Genomic DNA, 21,088 nt, shown 5'->3' with positions numbered 1-21,088 from the left:
TCCACACACAACACCTTTCTTCTGGAATCCCTTTGCTGGATTCTTCCTTTGTGTTCTCTTAACCAAAGTACCTCAACACTGATGTTTCAGGTCAGACCAATACTGTGTTTCTGAAGTGATTACTTTTCCTTTTTGTTGTTGTTGTTGTTTTAGTAAGTCAACATAGTTTAAAATCTTTGGTTTTAGCCTCACAGCTTTTCCTAGTTGGATTTTGTGGCTTTTTAGGTGTTACAAGGTATGGAAATGAAATTTAGGATAGGGTCCAATATGCAAATCATTATAAATACTTCATCTCAGTAAATATCTCAGTATTAGAATATTTTCCTTGAAAACCTCTTTAATCTCAATCTACATTTTTACCTTGCGCTGTTGGATAATCATTCCATAGATTGAACCTTATTTTTATCAGCCCTCAGCTAACAGATGGCAAATATCAATGCCACTGAGAATGATACAATAATAAGCTGTAAAATTTGCCCTCAGTATGGAGCTTATCTCATGCCTAGCTCTATGCATAGCATGTGCCACAATTTGCACTGCTCTATGACCAATCTGGAGTGTAAAGGCACATGGCAGAGATGAACAACCCTGTATTATGCCCTCTCCAATGCCAGCCTGATTTTTCATTCCAGCTGTAATTCCTGCTGATGACTCCTGCGTTGCTGCTGGGTTTTCTGCATCCTAATCAGGTCAAACCCTTATCAAGCAAAATCTCCTGCATTTGCATATGATAGAGCCATGCAGTTTCTGGTAATCAGCAAAGTGCATGCACTGCCTTGTAATACACATTCAAGCTTATTCTATCATTCCTTCAAGGTGAAAAATCTGTTTTTGATTCTGCTCCTCCATTGCTCTTTATGTCTCATTTTGATCAAGGTCTGTTCCCTTCAAATGATCATTTTGTGGCAGACTTCAAGATATTACTGAATTCATGATTATTAGAACAATATGTATGACAATATGCCAATACATAAATAAGTCTCAACCTGCAAATATTTCTGAAACTGTATCCTCACTTAAATGGTTCCTAATCATATAACTCCCTTTAAATTACACTTCTTTGTACAACTACAGATGTGGCTACACCTGATACTGGTCCATACACATGCAATTATCAAAGACAATTAAAAGAAAATAAAATCCTCCAAGTTACACTTTGAACCCTACTGTTAATTCTTAATATTTTCAGAAACATACAGCAGATGAAATTTTTAGTTAGATTAATAGATTAATATTCTAGAATGAAAATGAAGATAAATAATCATGTGGAACAATAGGAGCACTGCAGGAAGAGGTAGAGGATTCTCAGGAATCTTATACTCTTCAGTCTCAACTTTGAAGATACTGACTTTCAGTAAAGGGACAGAAATTAGCATATAATCACTGGTTTTGTACATAAAACCACGGTCATCTAGCCTACTTAGTATTCTTGTCAAGGGAGAGTGACATTGTAAGTAAATGCAAATAAATTACTCTTACTCAGATAATACTTTGAAGACCCACAGGCCTGAAGACCAAAGTCTTTGTCACACAACTATATACAGACTTACAGATCTCTTCAGCTAAGTCCAAAGCAGAGCTCTGAGACAGGAAACTGTTAGAAGAGAGTTTTGAAAACAGGAAGAAATGTTTGGCACTCTGCTGTATTACATGAGAGGCTGTGAAGTTTAAATAAATTTTATCAGAGGACACACTCAGATGGGCTGGGGAAGGCTTTGACAGCAGAACAGAGAACCCAGCAGTTTGCCATATAGATATAATATGCTGCCCTTTTTTTTCTTTTTTTTTTTTTTTTTAAAAAAAAAGCTAGATATATTACTATAATGGGAGACAGAGATGCTGCTGAGATAGATCTTCATGCTTTTAACTTCTGAGTCCAGCCAGGCTGGAACGTATAGCAAGAAAGACTAACATTCCAGGGTCTTAATGCAGGAAGTGAAGTAGAGAATTTCTTGTGAATGTATTCTCCCCTTCAGAGCAACTAATTTTTTTTTCAGATTTTCAGTCATAAAAGCATTAGAAGTTTTGCTTTTGTTTTGGCTCCAGGAAAGTTTTTCACTTTCTATGTTGAAATGCTTATTTATATTGTTGTTACTTTCTTCTATCCAACAATAGCTGTAGGATCTACCAGAAATTTAGCATCTTTAGGAGTAGCTGGAAGAGTTTTTTTGCTATCTGTCAAATCTCTGATTGAGGCTGCAAGATTAGAAAATCCCATTTAAAAGAATTTTCCCACAAACGTATGGTACTTTTAGAGACGTTCATTTTTAGAGATATGCTCGTTTCCAACACTGCTCTGTCTTGAATTAGTTTGAGCTACAGTGGAATTAAAGTGTTCTCTGGTGAGATTGTGGGCTTAGTAAAAAGTGCTGAGTCTACTTTCAGCAAGAAATTCTATTAATAAATAACATTATTTTTCATAGATAACAGCGAACAGAATGTAGTGCCAATAGATGAAGTCTGAATCTGACTTACTGAAGCATTCAAGCAGTATAAGGAGTGATATAATAATTTCAAAAAACATTCTGCACTCTAGCCAAAATATTCACAGTTTGGATGAAATAAACCTATTCTAACCAGTTTGTGTAATAAAGACATTCTAGGAACAAAATAGAGGGATCTTAAGTTTAGTATTACCAATGTAGTTACAGCAGCTAATGACTGTGCAATTCCTGAGAGCCAACCAGTACAAACTATGAAGAATTATCAATATAGTTTATCCATTTTGAATGCAGAGAAGAGAAGCCAAAAAAAAAAAAATCACATATTTTTCTCTGATGAAAGCAGGAAGCCATGGAAAAGCAATTCAGTGCTAAATGTCTTAGTTAATTGCTTATTATGTGGTTTTTTTCACAGAAACACTGGAGTAAAACTAATCATAGTGAAATTTAAAGCACTAAATTTTTTTCAAATGTTATTGAAACTATAATTATTTGTTTGTATCAGAATAGCCTTTAGAAACTCCAAAGTTCCATTAAACAAGCATATTCATATAGCATATGCCCTCCCTACAGAAATCTGTAAGCTGGAAAATGCAACCAAACAGAAGAGGCAGATGAAATTATCGTGGTTTGGTAACATGGAAATGGGACAAAAACAAAGGGAAATTGGGACACCAAAATTCAATAATCTGCTCATGGTTAGGGGAGGAGCCAATAGGAAATCCATCAAATAAATCCCAGTTCTTTATTGCCATTACTGAGCACCAATCCTTCCCATTCAAATATCTATGTTTGTTTAAATGAGTTTGATAGAAAAAAGTCGTTGTCAACTATCACAGCCTATGGGTTCTCCTTGTTCTTTGATATTTCTATACTTTGTTATTAGTGCCTAACAATAAGCCTAGTTTATTGCAAATTCTTAATTTGAAAGTATTTTCATATGTATTTATTTTAGATAAAGTAATCTGAATAAAAACAACAAACTATGGGTAAATTACTAATATATTTACAAAACTCTTTTTTCTATTTCTTTTTCCTCAAAATTTTCTCTTGAGATCATAACCTAGGCTTTTACAAATCTTTGACAAGTGAAATACGGGAAAAATCTTTCCAGAACAGTCAATTTTGTTTCTTTTATTTCCCCCTCTCAAAATTGAATAAAATCTTTGCTTAAATTCTAAAGTAATATCACGTTTTAGAAAGTGAAGACATCAGTGGGTCTCCACACAGCTATGTCATCCATGTTCTTCCTATAATTACAGCATTGCCTCTTAAAGATGTTTCCATGGTAAATGTTTATGAGCTTTTAGTGTAAATCTTTTTGATGATTTCTCTAGAGGGTAATGTCAGATCTTTTACATTTTAAATCAGTATTTGTTAAAGCTGAATAAATACCTACTCACAGGAATATATTCTTCCTTATTTGTTCAAATGATAAAATCCCACAGATCAAAGACAGTTTTTAAATATTACTGAGAGAAAAATATCTCCTTTTCTTATTATTGTCTTCTCAGTTATCTGTGAAACTTTCAGCTGAATTAGAGCATATTCTTAGACAAGTTTCCAGGTTTATCTAGGTGTATAAAAACAACTTATTTTTACAACATGAATAAAACCAGGGAAGGGATTGCATTTCTGCATTTCCTTTTTAGTGAATTATTCTGGTAATACAAACTGATTTTTTTGTTTACAATCTTAAAAAATGCAGAAACAAATAAAAAAAAAATCAAACTCTGCCCCCTCCCTTGAGCCTAGAGACATCTGTTTTTTCCACTTTTAATACTTTTTTTTTTCTCACAGCATCTGAGAATGAGCTCTTTCTCTTCTGCAACTCTGCAGCTTCTGGGTAAAGAAAAGTGACTTAAGGTGTAGATAGAGTAAGTCATTTCTTCTGTAAACACTAATCTAAGCTGCTTCCACTGCTCTAAAAGGGCTCATGGGATCAAACATGGTGCATCATTATCCTGTAATACACAATTACAGGGACTCATCAACCACCTACAGAATGTATGGGACAGGTCTCCATTGATTGTCAGGGTCCTTTATTTGCAAAAACCAGTCAACCCATCTTTAGCTGCCATTAAACAATTAGTTACACTATCCTTCAACTCTTTCCATCTGAAGAACTGATAAAACTATAGAAGTAACTGATTTTTGTGCTTTCTGGAATACAGGAATAGTAAGTGAACATAGAAAGCAGATTAAATAGTGCACCTAGAAGGGCAAGGAAAGCAACTCAATCTCATCAAAAGCACATCTTTATAGGTCTAAAAATATGCATTACAACAACAAAACCAATCCTAAACAACATGCCTTAGTTCAATACACATTACATATCCTAGCACAAAGACATCTGGTCTAGCTTGAATATGGGAAATAATTTTGCCCTCAAACTCTACACATAATAAGATTAATTCATTTTTCACTTGAACAAGGTGTTTTCTTTCCAGCTGTCAGTTTTGTGAGCTGTAAAGTATAGACTCTCCAAATGTGCTCTAAAACCCGAATACAGAGATACTCATTTGCTGAATTACTTCATTGAAGGCCAGAAAGAGCAGGAGAAAGGACAAGAGACAACTCCCAAGTTATTCAGAAGAGAAGCCTAATCAGTGTTGCTTAAAGGCTTAAACACCACCATTAATTTAAGGTTTTGGTTACAACAGAAGTCAAAATACCCACACCACAATGCCAAAATTTTTCCGCCTTACAGTTACCAGGGAAGATAGTCACCTCTCTAGCAAATGGTTCATTTATTCTAGAAACAGAACCTCAAAGAACAGAGCAAATATTTGGCTCAATATATTAAAAATATATTAAAAAAATCAACAGCAGTGAGCTGAAAGTAAAAAAAAAAAAAAAACAAAAAACAAACAACCAAACCACAACATAATTTTGGAGCACATTCACTTCAGCAAGTTAATCTGAATTGTATTTCATGTCCATAGCATCAAGCGAGCAGAATTTTATCAGTCATGCTACCATCAGATTAACCTGACCAATGTTGTTGAATTTACAGTAATATTAGAAAATAAGTTAGACATGGAAGGTAGCATTCCTACCTTCAATGTACTTAAAAGGGAGTAAGGAAAGAAATGCCAATAACATCATAGATATAGAAAAATGTTTGAATATAAATATATCCTTGGCTATGTATTTTTGAAGTATTAGGTTACTCTAGGATGATTTAATACCTTAAGCTACTTCATATCTCAAACATAGTGATGTTTGGTCATATGGTCAGTGAACATATTCACCAATGAAAAATTAATTTTACTACATGGTCAATAACATATTAGGCAATTAGGTAATGAACTAATTACCATATTATAATACTATGCTGAAAAAACTTATGAAAGATTGTAAACATTAATATGGAAATTTCCAACAGCATACATATGCAGAATTCTGCATATTTAACTACAATTCTTTTATTTCAGAAGTGCCAATAAATCAGAGGAAATTTTGTTTCACATTAATTTATATGATGAAGCAGTACATACAAAGCCCATCAATTACAGTGATAGAAGTAATTAGGTTTTCAGTTCCTGTGAATTAACAATGCGTCATGTTCCCAGTAGTAAGTGGCATGCATGATTATCTCTGATTGTATCTATCTACTTAATTTTTAATGAATGTCATAGTATGTATGCAGATTTTAATTGACAAGAAAAACAGGTAGATTTATTAGTTGTTTTCAACTTTATTAGTTAAACTCATTGTGCTGTGTTAATGACCCTTATGCTGGCTAATAGAGATTTCTTAGTGTATAATTGAATGCACTCAGTGTTACTACTTGGACATGGTGAGAGCCAGGACAATTAATAGTTAAACTGCTAAATATGGAACAAACCAGCTGCATTCTGTCTCTGCATTAAAGTAAATGAGAATCTATAATAAAGTCATAAAATGTCCTGTTGCAGACAATGCCAGTGCTAATAGACTCCCAGGAAAGTTGTTAGAGTTACAATAAGTAGTTCACCAGTAGTTCAAACGGCTCCTTCTCCTTCCCCCAACCCCCATATAATACAAATATAAGGCATAACTTGTTATACCTTTATACAAAAGCTTTTAGCCTTGAGTATTATGGAGAATCTGAGTGGAAGAAGTGGAGATTTTATAAAATTTTATATATGTCGCACTTCTAATATGTTAAATATAACATTTAACTAAAAGTTTATTCTATTTTTTTCAGAATTATGAGGCTGGTTACAAAAAGGTAAAATTGGGTCTATTTTGTACCAATGGGCAGACTACTCCACTATTTTTTTTTCTCAGAGCTAGACAATCCTATTTTATAGAATCATAAACAAGGGAAGACACATTTTAGCAGAGATAGAGCAAATAACTTAAAATATTAGTATTAATGTTGGCCTTGATATACATGAAAACTCTGCCATACATTTCATTATATATATTTATTTATATCTCTTTATATATTACAAAATGTGACACAAAATATTACATTCCAAAATACTTGTTTCCTTCCTTTTGTTTTAACTAAAAAAATAGTATTCACCCTCCTGACATGCATAGACATACACACTGTTATAACCTAGAACTTGCTGTAAAAATCATTTAATCTATATGGTGAATCAGTGCTACCCTTTTTCACAAGAACTGGTGAATGAGAACCATGGCCTCATTGAAAATGTACTAACAATTCAGCTACGATTGCTATTGGGGAACTGACGTTAGAGTAATATCATTAGTCATAACATATGCTTAGGGCTTTTTATTTATTTAAGCACATTTAATTAAAGGATATAAAAGAAAGGACACATGAGTAAAGGTTTATTTCCAGAGAAAATAATGAGGAAGATATTAACATAATTTTGTTTTTATTTCTGTACTTGTATATGTGGACTGTCACTCCTTTAATAGTTTCATGTTCGCTCTGATGTTTTCTTTGCCATCCTTCATTTGCAAGTCTTTTGGCACCTAAATCACCCTGGGCAATAAACAGCTCTCTAACATTTGTCATCTAAAAAAAAACGTATTGCATTCAAACACTAAAGGACCAGAGGCCACAACCACATGAAAGTCACACTTCATTTAACATCTATTACACCAGTCCTACTCCCCCCTCCCCGTCCTCCACCTTACTTTCTGTCTCCAGTAGGCACAGTGGCAGTCTCCATTGAGTGTTTATGCAGCCCTTCAGGAAAGAGTTTTTGGACTCTTTTGCTACGTCATTCTGCAAATTGATGTTTGAATCAACTCATTCTTTAAAAATTCATGAATTTAATTAATGTCACATCCTGTTCCCTGTTTCACTGGACGTGGAACATTCACTTAGTGTAACCGGCCATGGCTTTTTCCCCGTTGATAGCAGCAGTCAAAAACAAACTGTGGGGTTTTTTGTTCTTTTGTTTATTTTCTTTTTCTTATTTCACCTCAAAGAAATAAAAGAAAAAATCAAATTTAAAGTCTCACCCAGATGCATATTTTAAAATTACTTGTAACTGAATATGGTTTTTCAAGATAGGTATCTAATCAATTGTCTTAAGGTATAAGGCAGGTCTCATTATTAAGTATTTTCTACATAAATTTGTTCTATTACAAGATCATGGAATTTCACAAAATTATCTTTTTTGTTTTTAAATTGATTACCTGAATATCTTTCGGAGACCTAACGTCTCAGAAAAAAAATCAGTTTGTTTTCTCCTCTTCTATTTCACTGCCCTTTTTTGTCATCTTATCCTCATTTTCTTCTTTTACATTTATTTTAGAAGGTGTGGATGCCTCCCAACCTCTGAAAACAGTTGAGCAAAGAGCAAGATTTTAGAAGGTGAATCAGAAGTGGAGAGATTCCAGAGCAGTTATCTTGTGGGGAAACATTTCCACAGTTGCATACCCAAAGATTACATGTAGCTCACGTGTAGGACAGCTCACGTGCTCATGGAAATACAGCTATATGGGCACATTACAGGGAGAGAGATGCCTTATTGGTATATGGGATCCTTTGGAAGACCTAAGATCTTGGCACACCGAGAGGAGTGCATGCTGTGGATACACAGTCCCAGTGTATCATCCAACTGTGGGCAATACAATCCAGTACCACTGACACACACAGGGCTGCTGAGCTCTTGCTCACAGTTTGCAGTGATGACATGGCAAGGTTGTTTGGCCTCAGTGTCACAGTATTCTCAATTTCTTCATAATAAAGTAAAACATTTAGAAAATCAAAATATAAAGCAGTATATGTTGGAGAAGGTAGCATTGATGTTATTAAAATAAGTTTTCTCTCTACACCGATAACCCAACTGAAACATTTTAGGTTAAAGAAAAATGAAAATACAGCTCTTATATAAAACACATGTTATTTAAGTAAACAGAAAATAGGAACCCTGTGGAAGATATATTGGAATTTAATCACAGATTAAAAAAAACCTTTAGAATTTCCCAGAAAAGGTTTTAGAGAGAAGATATGAACAAACCTCATCAAATTAATCTCTTCATTGTTCCTAATCCCATGTGCTGTCGTAAGATTACCAATGCTTGTTCTCATATCAGATATTAAATTTCACCCCTACACAATGGCTTGTTGGAGAAAGGGGTTGTTTGGGGGAAGACAAAATAGAACAAATTAAATCAATTTTTTTGGTACTTTCTAGTTGAGATTTTCTCTCCTAGCCTATCATTAAGTAGCCATAGGAGCTTCTCTGGAGCAGGAATTGAGGCAAAGACTATCACAGCTGCAAGACATAGTTCACACCAAATAAATTACCTTAGGAACATGAACAGAATTGTTACATGCAACGTGGATCAGGTCCAGGAAACAGGTGATAGTTTCACACGTTTACTGTGAAGATTTTTGATTACAAACATGATGCAAGATGGGCAGCAGCAGCATGTTTATGGTCTGTGTTGCTTACCCTTCCATTTGTTTGAACAAATTGGGGTCGGGAAGACCAGATCTGAGGTTCCGTCGTGGCCTGGAAGATTTTATGAGTAGTATAAAATGATAAGAAATACCCCCCCACATGCAAATCTATTCTCATATTCCCTGGAAAAGCCTGCTTTAGTCAAGGTTTTTAGTTCTCCATTTCTGGATATTTTATGGTTGCATCGCTCTCTCTGTTGTAACCCCTTCATATCTTCTTTTGTTTAATTCCATATATTTTTTTGCTAGGAAAGAGTATAGTATTTCCATCTCCATTTTTGCAGAAGAGCTGCAAATAGCTGTCTTTGTACCTGCAGGTCCTGTATATTATGGGAGAATGAATGCTGTTCTTCAGCAGCCAGAGTGAGGTGCAAACAGTGTGCAAAACCAAGAATGATTACCAGAAACCAAAGTAAAATATAAAGAACAAAATAAGAACCATAGAATTATACTTTTTAAAATCCATTCAACCATCTCAGGTTGGCATTAAGCACAAATCTTCAGTCTAATGGGATAGGATGAAGGCACCACATAAAATATCTATGCTGTATGACTGGGCTATTCAGCTGCAGGTCAGAAGAGGAATTTAATGCAACTAAATAAGCAAGTTTTAGATTAAGTCTTGCTCTGTCAGCCTGTGGTTGACAACAGATACAGCACTAACAGATAGGCAGAACTGTGCTAGTACATGTACCATTTGTGTTTGCATTCTGTACTTTGCAGTGGTTAGTTTATTTTAACAACTATTTTAAAATAATGTAAAACACCCAGATATACTTTTACAAAAGTACTCTGGGGTTTTCAGAGTCACTTTATCTTAAATCTGTACAACTGGAAAGTCTAATTTTTAAAAGATTACTCATACAAAATTTCAGGTGGTAATATGAAATAGCATCAGTCTGCTCACTGCGGCTCCTTGATTCTTAAATTAATTTCAGTTCAAGAATCATTAATGTCTAATTAAGTCAGACTCCTGTTTACCAACAGGTCATATTTGTACAGATTCCTGGAGACATTGGTGGTACAACCCCTAGCTTTTTTCTCTGCTAAAGCTTTTTGAGTTCTATTTGACACTTTTTAAACACAAGCTTCTCATTTGTACTTTGCAGAACTTCAGTTTCAGAGAGTGTCAATTAACCACAAATCTTTAGAAAGTCAAGACCTGAGAAATCTCTGAGCAGGAGCAAAGAATCCTCAACTTTATTCCACAGTTGTGGTCTGACATTTACTGAAAACAGGAAGCAGAGTAGGATTCTCATGCACAATAATGCCCAAAATGTTAGAAGATGCAAGTGTATTCAGCGATGAACTATCAAGATTGCCTGATCATAAATGGAACAGTGGGATGTCAGAACTGTGAAAATTTTTTTCCCCAGTTATGGACATGAACAGTCTGCCCCTATTTGCAGTATTTCCTACATCATTTGATAGAAAACATATAACCAAAAGTGCAACTTCATAAAATAACCTTTTGAAGCAATACAGTATTTGATAAAGGAATTGGATAGGAGTTAGAAAAAATTTAGAACTACTCCACTGGAGTAATAAATAGTATATGTATTGTTAGGGGAATATTTTTAGCTGCCAATATGAAAATGATTTAAAGGTGGAGGAAATTAAGAATCACTATATTTCATCATGGAATGAAAGATCTTCTAGAATAACTAGTTAAGCAATGTGAAATATGCAGATACATGTTTTTAAGTACATCAAGTACAAGAAAGCACCAGAAAATGTGGGACAAGGAAGGAGGAAAGGATACTTGAAAGCATCTTGCTATGGATCCTGACTTTAGGTTTGTGCCAAAAACCTATCAACCTAAGAGCAAATAGCTATTCAGTCAGCTGGAGTGAAGATGTTTACTGATTGTACCTCTCTGTGCATTTGTCACAGAAAACTGCAGGGTTTAATCACAGGAGTATAATAGACAGCTAGATTTAGGTGGATCTCTGAGCTAACAGTGATTAGATTCCTGCAGAAAAAAACCAGATACAAGATTAGAGCAGAGATTCTACTCAGATACATTTTCAGTCCACTGACTAGAACAGACATTCACAGACTCCATCACTTACTTTGAAGAGGTGGTTGACCGTTCTCATTGCTGCACTGCTAATTGTGAATGCAGAAGAGTGGATCAGCACAGACCGTGCCTCAACAAAAGTAGTTTGACTTCCTCTTGCACTGTGGTATGGGATTCCTCTCTTTATAAACAGTTGTGATTCAACTTCTGATAAAAGCTAATATTTTGTCATTAAATAAATGTTGGCCAAGAGTCAGAAAACTAGAATTGGTCTGGTTGAAGTTTGTAGAAGCCAGATAATCCATCTGCAAAGCAATAATTGCATCTGGGAAGCAATAATGTCATTTACTTTTACACATTGCTATGTCCCAAACAAACTGTGCTGTAACCACTTAGACAGGAAAGTTGAATGTTGTTATAGATGGATTATTGAACAGCTCAATTCAATGTGCAGCAAAAATTAAAAAAAGAAGGGTACCAGGCAAAAAAAATGTGCATATTTTTCTAGGTTGCACCTATATTATGAATGCAGGTAAGAACAGTAAGAACCAATAAAGTAGAAAGATATCAACATTGGAAACAAAGACATGGGAATATACTTCTAGCTGATGACATTTAGTCAATCAAATCCATATCTTCAAGGTGCCTTTAGAAGGGCAAGTGGTGCATACTTTCCTTTGCTCACGATCTCTTATTTATTTTTGTCAGTCATCAAAGTCTCAGGTATGATTTTGAAGTAGCCCCATTAAGTGAATGGAGTTTTTCCTACTGCAGATTAGAGGGTTGGCAAATAGGTACACAGGAATCATTTAATTTGGATTATGCAGCTCAAAGAAGGACCACTACTTGACCAATGATTTAGGAAAAGTGAATTTACAGTATAAACAACTCTCCAAAGAGCAATAAAATAGAAGAATGAGCCTCCAAAAGTAAAAAAGGACAAAGAAACCAAACCCCAAAGAGCTTCTACAGCATTTGATTTTCTGTTGAGTAAATCTTTGTCTCACCCATGGCAACAGCTCTTTCAGTGTCCTAAAACACCACAATTTTGCTGTTGCTACTATAAACTGGGAAGACCTCACTAACGTGAATGGGTCATAGAGATAAACCATGTACCCTGATAATGAGGTTTAAATTTTCCTAAGCAGAGAGGCTATAATGTGAAAGATATTTAATGGTTTTTCAGACAGCTCTTGGTTACCTGTGGATCCTTTTTTCTTGCAACCCTTTTTCAGAATTTTTTCTCCCCTATTTTGATACCTGGTTAGACCCAGATTTACTGATATGGATTCTTCAGCCTCATCATTTGCACTTCAAAATCATAACTAATGTAAACTCAATTACGTTTTCTTTCATATTCGGAGTTATGTTAATTTTCTCTGTATTAATTCTGTCCTAAATGTACATCCTAGTAATTAGTATTTGAATCTTTATTATTTAGAATTATGCATTAGACCAAATTTTGTTCAACTAAAATCACCCACAAACACATCAGTTCATAATAATAACCAAAAAAAAATTCTTATTTTGTGAATCATTAGGCTAAAATTTTAATTCTTCTGCTTGAATTAGAATGGAATTCCTGGGTATGCTACAAGCTTCTTTCAATAGCAAGTTAACTAGGCAATGATCCCTTACATCACAAAACAATTCAAATGGTTTTTTGTCCCTGAAATAATCCCTCTAAATACAAGGCACTGGAGCCATAGAAACATAACTAATGTGCTCTACAGAGGTTTATATGTACTAAAAACCCTTCTTTCTGTGAAAGTTGCGTGATCGTTCATTTCAACTGCTTTTATAGAGAATTCATGTAGGAATATCAAATTTGTTTACTCTTAAAGCAAAAATATTCTGATGTTTCATTTTGTTCTGCTCAGTTGCATTAAAAGTTTACATAAAACAAAAACTTTTTTTAAAACAAAGAAAACTTCTATAATAAAATAGGTACTTTTTTATATGTTCTAGTCAAGTATATCTTTACAAATATGTATTTTGCAAGAATAACAAGTAGGAATGAATCTACAATCAGGTCTGTAGAACAGTGCTAGACCTGTACTCCTTTAAACTGAAACTGTCCTTTAAATACAATGTTCATTGACTACACTTACCCTCATATACGAGAAATATCAGGAGGAGAGAGTTCCATGTCCCTTGCTAAAATTGTCTGAAACAACACAATGCATCCTGTAAGCTCAGTTTGAGTCCAGGGAGTCAAAATAATTCTAAAATTCTTTTACTATATTTTTGAAGTCATAGTTATAATTTCACAGCATTTATCACATAAAAAGCCCCTAAAATTAAGCAGTTTTTAATTAATTTCTGCCACTTAAAATCTAATGAAGATAATTGGTTTAAATTAAAGAATTTACCTTAGGAACCAATATCACTTTAACATGCCTGATGGATCAGGTTTATCACATGTATATTTTTTCAATACAAGAAATTTTATACAAAGTGGTTTAGAAAGTCACTCTAGTAGTAAGGAGGAATGTGAACACTTTCATACTTAATTTCTGAGGTTCAGGGCCTCTAAAACATTCAGAATTCTAAAATCCCTTACGAATAGTTGTATTTCAGAAGTCCAGACACAGTGAAATGTCTAAAGTTCATGGCATATTTACAAGTCCTCTACCCTGACTTAAATATGGTAAGGGCAAAAATTAGATTCCTTTTAAGTCTTCTGTCTTCATTCTTTACATCTGTAACCCAGAAATGAGGGTGAGTTAATCTTTCCCTGTTTCTTTATGACCCTGTTAATTGAATTCACACACTAAATGCATACATTAAGTTAACAGAGCCATCTCGGTGTTTGTTTTCATGTCCAGATCAATATGGGGAATCTTATTTAGCTATTACTGGAGTAGTATCCTGAAAAATAATAACATGTTTTCTTCTTTAAATCTGTCAGTCTCATGCTTTTCAAATATAGGCATGGGGGGTGAAGGATGCTTAGAGGTGAGGATGTTATTGTTTAGTTGTTAAGGAAAAGAACTTAGATTTGTTATAGAAAACATAGATGTTACTCGCTGGATATCTGCAAGATATTACTGGTTTGAAACAACATCCTACCCTCAGAAATAATCCTTTCACACAAAATTCTTGTTTTCAACATTTAAGAAAATGTGGATCATGGGTGAAGGTCTGAAAATGGAATCATAAGTCTGACACAGTTCTGGCACCTGATTTTCAGTTTTTCAGTTGTTCTTGAGTTTTATATTGCTGGAATTGCTTCATCTAATGTTGCCTTGGTATTGTTATGAGGAAATCTAGAAAAAAAAGCATAGAGCTCCTGCTGAAACCAAAAAAATCCATTCTGACTCAGATCAACCAAATCACTCTAAGTGAAAACAAATTATTCCGAAGTGCAGTTATAGAACAAGAGGAGGGTTAGCAGCTCACCTATAATTATGGACATCTCTGAAGCAAACCAGAAATTGATGTGGCACTGCCATTGGGTCCTGGAGGCAAAGGGCATAGGAGAGACTCTTTGTTCACCCTTCTCCTTGAGATGTGGTCTATCCTCTCCAGACCAGCTCTTCTCACAAACTTTGTGAAGAAAAGGGGTCTAAATCTGAAAATATAGTCGTGGAAAAACAATGTTACTTTTGTTTGGTGAAACATTTGATAAGAAAACCCCCAAACCAAAACAACCAAGAAACCAAGGTCCCAACAGTAGTAGCTTTTTAAAAAAATAAAAGAGTTGAGAGATGTTAAATTATTAAATAAGAAGCAATGATGAGATCAGCCACATATGGTATTAAATATAGAATACCAGTGAGCCATCATGTAAGAATAGCTCTTGATAACTAATAACCCCTATGTGAAAGGCTCCCTATCCAATTCCAATTCTGTTTTGCCTTCTCTCCTTTCATACATCCTTTCCTAGTTTAGAAAGCAACTTTCATAGGCAACAGGAAATATTCCAGAGAGTTTCATGTATCTAATGAATGCTGATAAGTTATTTTTCTGCCCTACTGGATACCTGGAACTAAGCATCAATCTGAGAGTAAAATAACAGACAGAAGTTCATTATATTCAGAGATTAGCATTGAAATTCATGTCAGCAGTTACAGAGAATTGTGTTGTAATAGTTATTTAAAATTTATATTATATCTGTTGCAGATAAAGACTTTTCCTTTGAGAATTTCTGAAAAGACAGAAAAGGTAGAAAAAGTTTCCAAAGCCATAGGTTAAGAAACCAAACTCTAACAAAGTTAATTCAAAATTCCTATTGTTTTACTTGAGCAAGGGAATTTTTTTTGAGCAATCAGCACAGTAATACACACTTTCATTACTCGTGGTGAGGAATAGTCTTCCATTAGTCTTCTGTCTTCCATACCTTTGGCTAAAATAACTTATTTCTCCATGCTAGCGGCAAATATCTGTGGGAGTGAATTCTGCTGCCTCTAACTGAGCAGTCCACTGTTCTGACAGCAGACCTCCTGCAGGCTGTTAGCATCACCATAAGGGTAATCAAAATCCACCTGTTTAAGAAATCACTGGGATGTTTTTATTCAGGAAATATACACCAAAAAACCCAAACCAAAACAAAAAAAACAAAAACAAAAAACAAACAAACCCCAAAAACAAAGAAACAAACAAAAACAAACCAACAAAAAAAAAAAAAAATCACCCAAGTCAGAGTAGCATAACTAAACTTGGTGGACCTATAATGATTGAAGAAGATGATCTAGTCCAAAGCCTTTACAGAAACTGTTGACAAACGTCTAGTAAAGCCTGGATTCTTTTCCTTTTCCTCTCAGGAATTTACAGGTCTACAGTTTTTGCCGTAAAGTGGAACACCTATATTGCCAAAATAACAGAAGACAATATCAGCAAGGTCCCATCAATGTCAATATAATATTGATAAAAATATTAATGGAAAAATATTGATAAAAGACTCCAAACACAATTTGAATAATAGCATAAAACTGTTAAGTCATTAAAGTCAGAAACAACACAGGTACTAACATGCAAATTATAGTTCAATTTAAGCATTTGTTCATGAAAGCTTGTAAAATACATAGTTTTGCTTGACTGCTGAGAGATTAAAACAAATGCATTCTCTGGGATTCTGTTTAAGAGATTTGTTATTAAAAATTAGCTAATAGAATCATTCAGCATATGCATGTGATTTATACCAGTAACGTTTATAAAAAGCACACTTTAATGTTGCTCTTTCGTGAAAAATGGAGGGCGGGGTTAGGTTGGGGAGCGTGGGAAGGGGGAGAACTCTGTCACTGTCTGGGCAAATTGTTTTGCAGGCTTTCCCGGGAAATAGAGGCTTGAGGTTTAACAGGTGCAAATTGGTACAAGCCATTCTGTGCAATAGTTAAGAGAGGTGATATGACCCACAGCCCTTGTCCCAACTGTTTTAGGAGTGAAGGTGTTAAAATCCGTATCCCAGGGAGCAGGGATCGACAGACAAGCTGCAGCACTGTCAGTGTCAAGGTATCAGACTGCACTCCCCAGCGGTGTGTTGAGTCAGCTGCAGGGCCAAGCTGGCACACTGGGATTTCCATGCTTACGTTTTTGTAAAGATCTGCTGTTTGATTTCCTTATCATCTTTCCCTCAATCTCCCTTTTCTTATTCTTGGTCATTTCACTGAACTCAGAAGCACATTCACACGTTCTGCCCTGTGCTTTCCCCCTCAGCACTGACAACCTCTGGGTGAAGCACGTTTAAGGGCCCCAGCTGTTTGCTAAGCAACACATGTCAATATGAGAGATGAGACCAGAAAAATGTTTATTCTACAATGAAGTACAAGAAAAAAAATTGATATGAAGGACATGTTTGGAAGCATGTAGTACAAAATTCTTACAGCAATTTCTCATCATTTTAACATCCTTTAGGGGTTTATCCTGTTTCCACAATATCCAAACACTTTTACAACACCCAAACCCCAACATTACAGGAAAATTCACAGAGCTGCTAATATTTTCTTTCTTCCCTTATCCACCACCGTCAAAATAGTTGTTAACCTTTCCCTGGATTTGTTAGAAATTGGGATCTACTTTTCTGTCATTTTTTTGGTAAGCCTGAAATTACTGATTGTTCCTACATATTCCTGCTTTTATGTCTGTGGAACCAATGCTGCTGAGAGCTGGATTCTTTGTGTGTGTGTCTGCACAGGTGATCTGTATAATTATTTTACTTAAATCACTGTTAATTACATCTGTGCTTTTTCATTAAAGAGAATACTGATGAGACATGACTGAGACCATCAGACAATGTAGCTCCACAGCTAAACAGGCACATGATGATTACTGATAATAATTAATACAAATAAAATAATACCAAGTGAATTTGTTGTTCTAAAGTGGCTCTAAAGAACCTGGAAGCTAGAAACTAAAAATACGCCTTAGTTGTAGAGTAAGTAGATTTTGCATGAAAGTTAATGGTTGAGAATTGGGCACATTCAGTTTTGAAAGTTCAAAAGCACTTTCAAAACTGTGCATTCAGTCTTAATGAGATTAAAGCAAAATGAAGAATAATTTATATTATTTTTCAGGTTCTTCTCAGTATGCTAGTCTTGTTTTAAGCTAAAATGCAGCTCCCCAACTTTTTTTGTAAATATAAATAGCTATGGATATATACATATACACATATGCATTATGCACATTTAAATCCAAGCATCCGTAGTGCAGAAAGGAAGGCTCTGAAGATCAGCCTCTGAACTGTTCAGTGTTGAGCCCAGTTTACAACCAGAGAAATAAAAAAGCAAGGAGAAAACAGACTAAAGGTCCTCAGAGCTCCATCCTTAGTAGTAGTAAACAGTTTGCTAAATGACTCCATTCAGTGAGTTGGTCTGTGTTTTAGCATGTTGCCTTTACCAAACCACTACACTCAACTTCAACAGGATGTAATGAACAATAAGCAATAAAACAGGAAAGTAACATAAATATGTTAGTTCTTATCTCACTTTTAAAACCAGTTCACCCATCCTTAGCAAGAGATTTCTCAAATAACAAAAATATGTAGCCAAAATATTGCCAGGCACTAACTAGCTGTGTCTTTGATCGCACTGTTGGCAAATCTGTAATAGCATTTCTTCCATCTGTTCTGCAGTTTCCTCCTATACACTCCATTTACAAAACGAAATAAATCCCTTACACATTTTTTCTCAAGACCTATTCCAAGGAGGTCTTCCAGCATGTTGGTTATTATGGACAGTACTCTAAAATTTGGAGAAAAATACTAAAGTGTTACATTTATGGTGTGCGGGAAGGGGAAGATTTTTGAGAAGAGGTGATAGGGCTCTTGAGGGAAAGTTTTATACCACTCAGCTATTGACTGTCTCTTCAACAAAATATACAATTAGTTAACAAAACTGTCTTGTTTAAAGCACCAATGTAAAAAACCAGCCAGTTTTCAAAAGCAGAGTTAAGTAGAATTCCACAAAATATCTATGATAATTTTATAGCAAAATAATCAGTAGCTCCTGAAACTGGAGGAAAAAAGTTCCCTATTACTCTAGGTATGATACTGTAAAAAAATTTGGAAATTTAGTGTAAAAAGCCCCCTTTGAAAAAGCTCAGAATTATCCATTACTTCATGTAGGTGATGAGTCTTGCTCAGCATCCTTGAAATGTGAGCAAATATTGAAACGATAGTTACAAATAAAACTCTTCTTATATAAAGCCTAAAATAGATGCTAATAGTTTATATTACATCATAACAAATGACAATCACAGAATTACAACTCTTTTTCTGATGTAAAAGGAAATGAGATAAGTTTCTTTAGAAAAAGGTATTTCTCAAAAAGAATATTTTTTCACCAGATTATTAGTTATTTGTTTCTTTGTTGAATTAGCACAATAGAATCATTGAAATTATTTTTATTGTAAGTCTTCTATTAAAACTCTTCTCAGTGTTGTGTATGTGCTTCTGTATTTGTTTGAAACTCATGTAAAAGAGTCATAGATGAGATTTCATTTCCGTTATAATAAGATACTCTCTTTGCTATTATTCTTATTATTGCTTAAGTGTGGCACTTAATCCCACAGGCATATCTAAAATACTAGTAACTTTATTATGCATTGCTACTAAGTAAAGGCCTAACACTTCAAAGGGCTCAGTAACTGAGCAAATACTCCAAACACTGTTAGAATTAAATAACATGGCATGTATGAATATAATATGAATATAGTTCATGTTTCTTTCTTCATTTACAAGATGCAGTGAGTCAGAAAAGCAGCACTTTCTGACAGCCTGCTCTACAGTGAGTAGCGAACACTGAGTCACCATCACCACCCCAGCACAGCATCATTTCTACTTGATATTTGCCATTCTATAATTAGAACAAATGACATTCTTGGGACAGAGCAAAATGCTTTTAGTTAACTTTCTGCTTAAACCCATTTACAGAGTCTTTACTGTTCCTGCCTCAAAAGATAAGGTGCACAGTCATGATCTGTGCTATCTCCTTTTTAGAGACAGACCTATAATTATAAAAGTAAATGCCGCCCACTTGCTAACACTGAAGACTAATTAACTCTGCAATTGCTGCTTAGTGATGAGCGTAAAAACCACACTATCTGTTCCAGCAGTAGTCTGTGGGAACAAGATGAGTTACTCTGCACCTGCATTTAGTTAATCAGAGTCAAAAAAGAGGACCAACCCTGGCTAAGCACTTTGAGAGAGAGAATGTTATGTCTCAAAGCAGAAAACCACTTTACCCAGCCTGCAGGGTAAGCGTGTGGTTTTCTCTCGTGGCTGCAGACAGCCACCACACGATGCGAGTGTGAATGTGTGGGATCAGGGCACTGGTCTGGGACGATCGTGGGAATTCCGGTTAACTACCAGAAAAACACCGGGTGTTGTTTACCAGAGAATATGAACAAAAGGGGAACACCAAAAAGGGTCAGTGGGCAAGTCCCAAAATCAAACTCTGTGTGTGCAGCCTTTTTTTCTCCTTCAGTGCCCATACTATCCTAAAAAATCAAGAAGATTAAGTAATACTTCACTGCCACTGATGCCTCCAATTCCTTTTTTCCCCCCTCTTTTTATTTCATTTTAATTTATTTTTATCTTTTTTTTTCATCCTCTAATGCATTTTTTTAAGTTTTTGCTTTTATAAGCAAGTTCTTGTGAGCAGGTCAGCTAGTGAGCTTTGATTTCAAGAGCTATACTGAAAACTGACAGCTATATAGATCCATTAACAACACAGTACTGAAAGGAAATCTTTAAATCCCAAGTATTTATGCCAGATTTATTAAAATAAAGCTCAGAGGTTTAACTTGCGCATCACCATCTATACATCTGTTTAAACCAAACTTGTTCACAGTGTGAGAAAAAATTCCAAAAAGATGTTAAATAAATATGCAAGTCATCCAACAAAATAAGACCCAAAAAAGCAACAGCCGAGGTTCACAACACCGAGATACACATACCTGGAGAGCAAAATATTAGTTACAACAGCATCAATAGGAATTTTGCAATTCAATTATTTGGCATTGGGAATAATAGTGTAAACAATTTGTAAAAACTATCTAAACTGGTTGTAAGTCAGCAATGTACTTTGGAATTTCGTACTTTACTTATATTACTTTCTGTCTTCAGCAAATTGTGGGCAAATTAGCTTGTCCTGATTCTTGAGAACAACCAGCAGCAAGGAGTGCATGAATACAATAATTTAGAAGCTCAGTTCTATGAGCAGTTTTAAAGAGAACTCTTTTCTTTTTCTGTCTTGCTGGCTGATTTTTTTTGTGTCTAATATTGAAAGCTTTTGAAAAACAGAA

This window comes from Manacus vitellinus, unplaced genomic scaffold (genome assembly GCF_001715985.3).
Source record: "Manacus vitellinus isolate BGI_N305 unplaced genomic scaffold, ASM171598v3 scaffold_56_pilon, whole genome shotgun sequence".
Classification (NCBI taxonomy): Eukaryota; Metazoa; Chordata; class Aves; order Passeriformes; family Pipridae; genus Manacus; species Manacus vitellinus.
The sequence above is the reverse complement of the archived record's forward strand: the minus strand, read 5'-3'. Positions refer to the sequence as shown.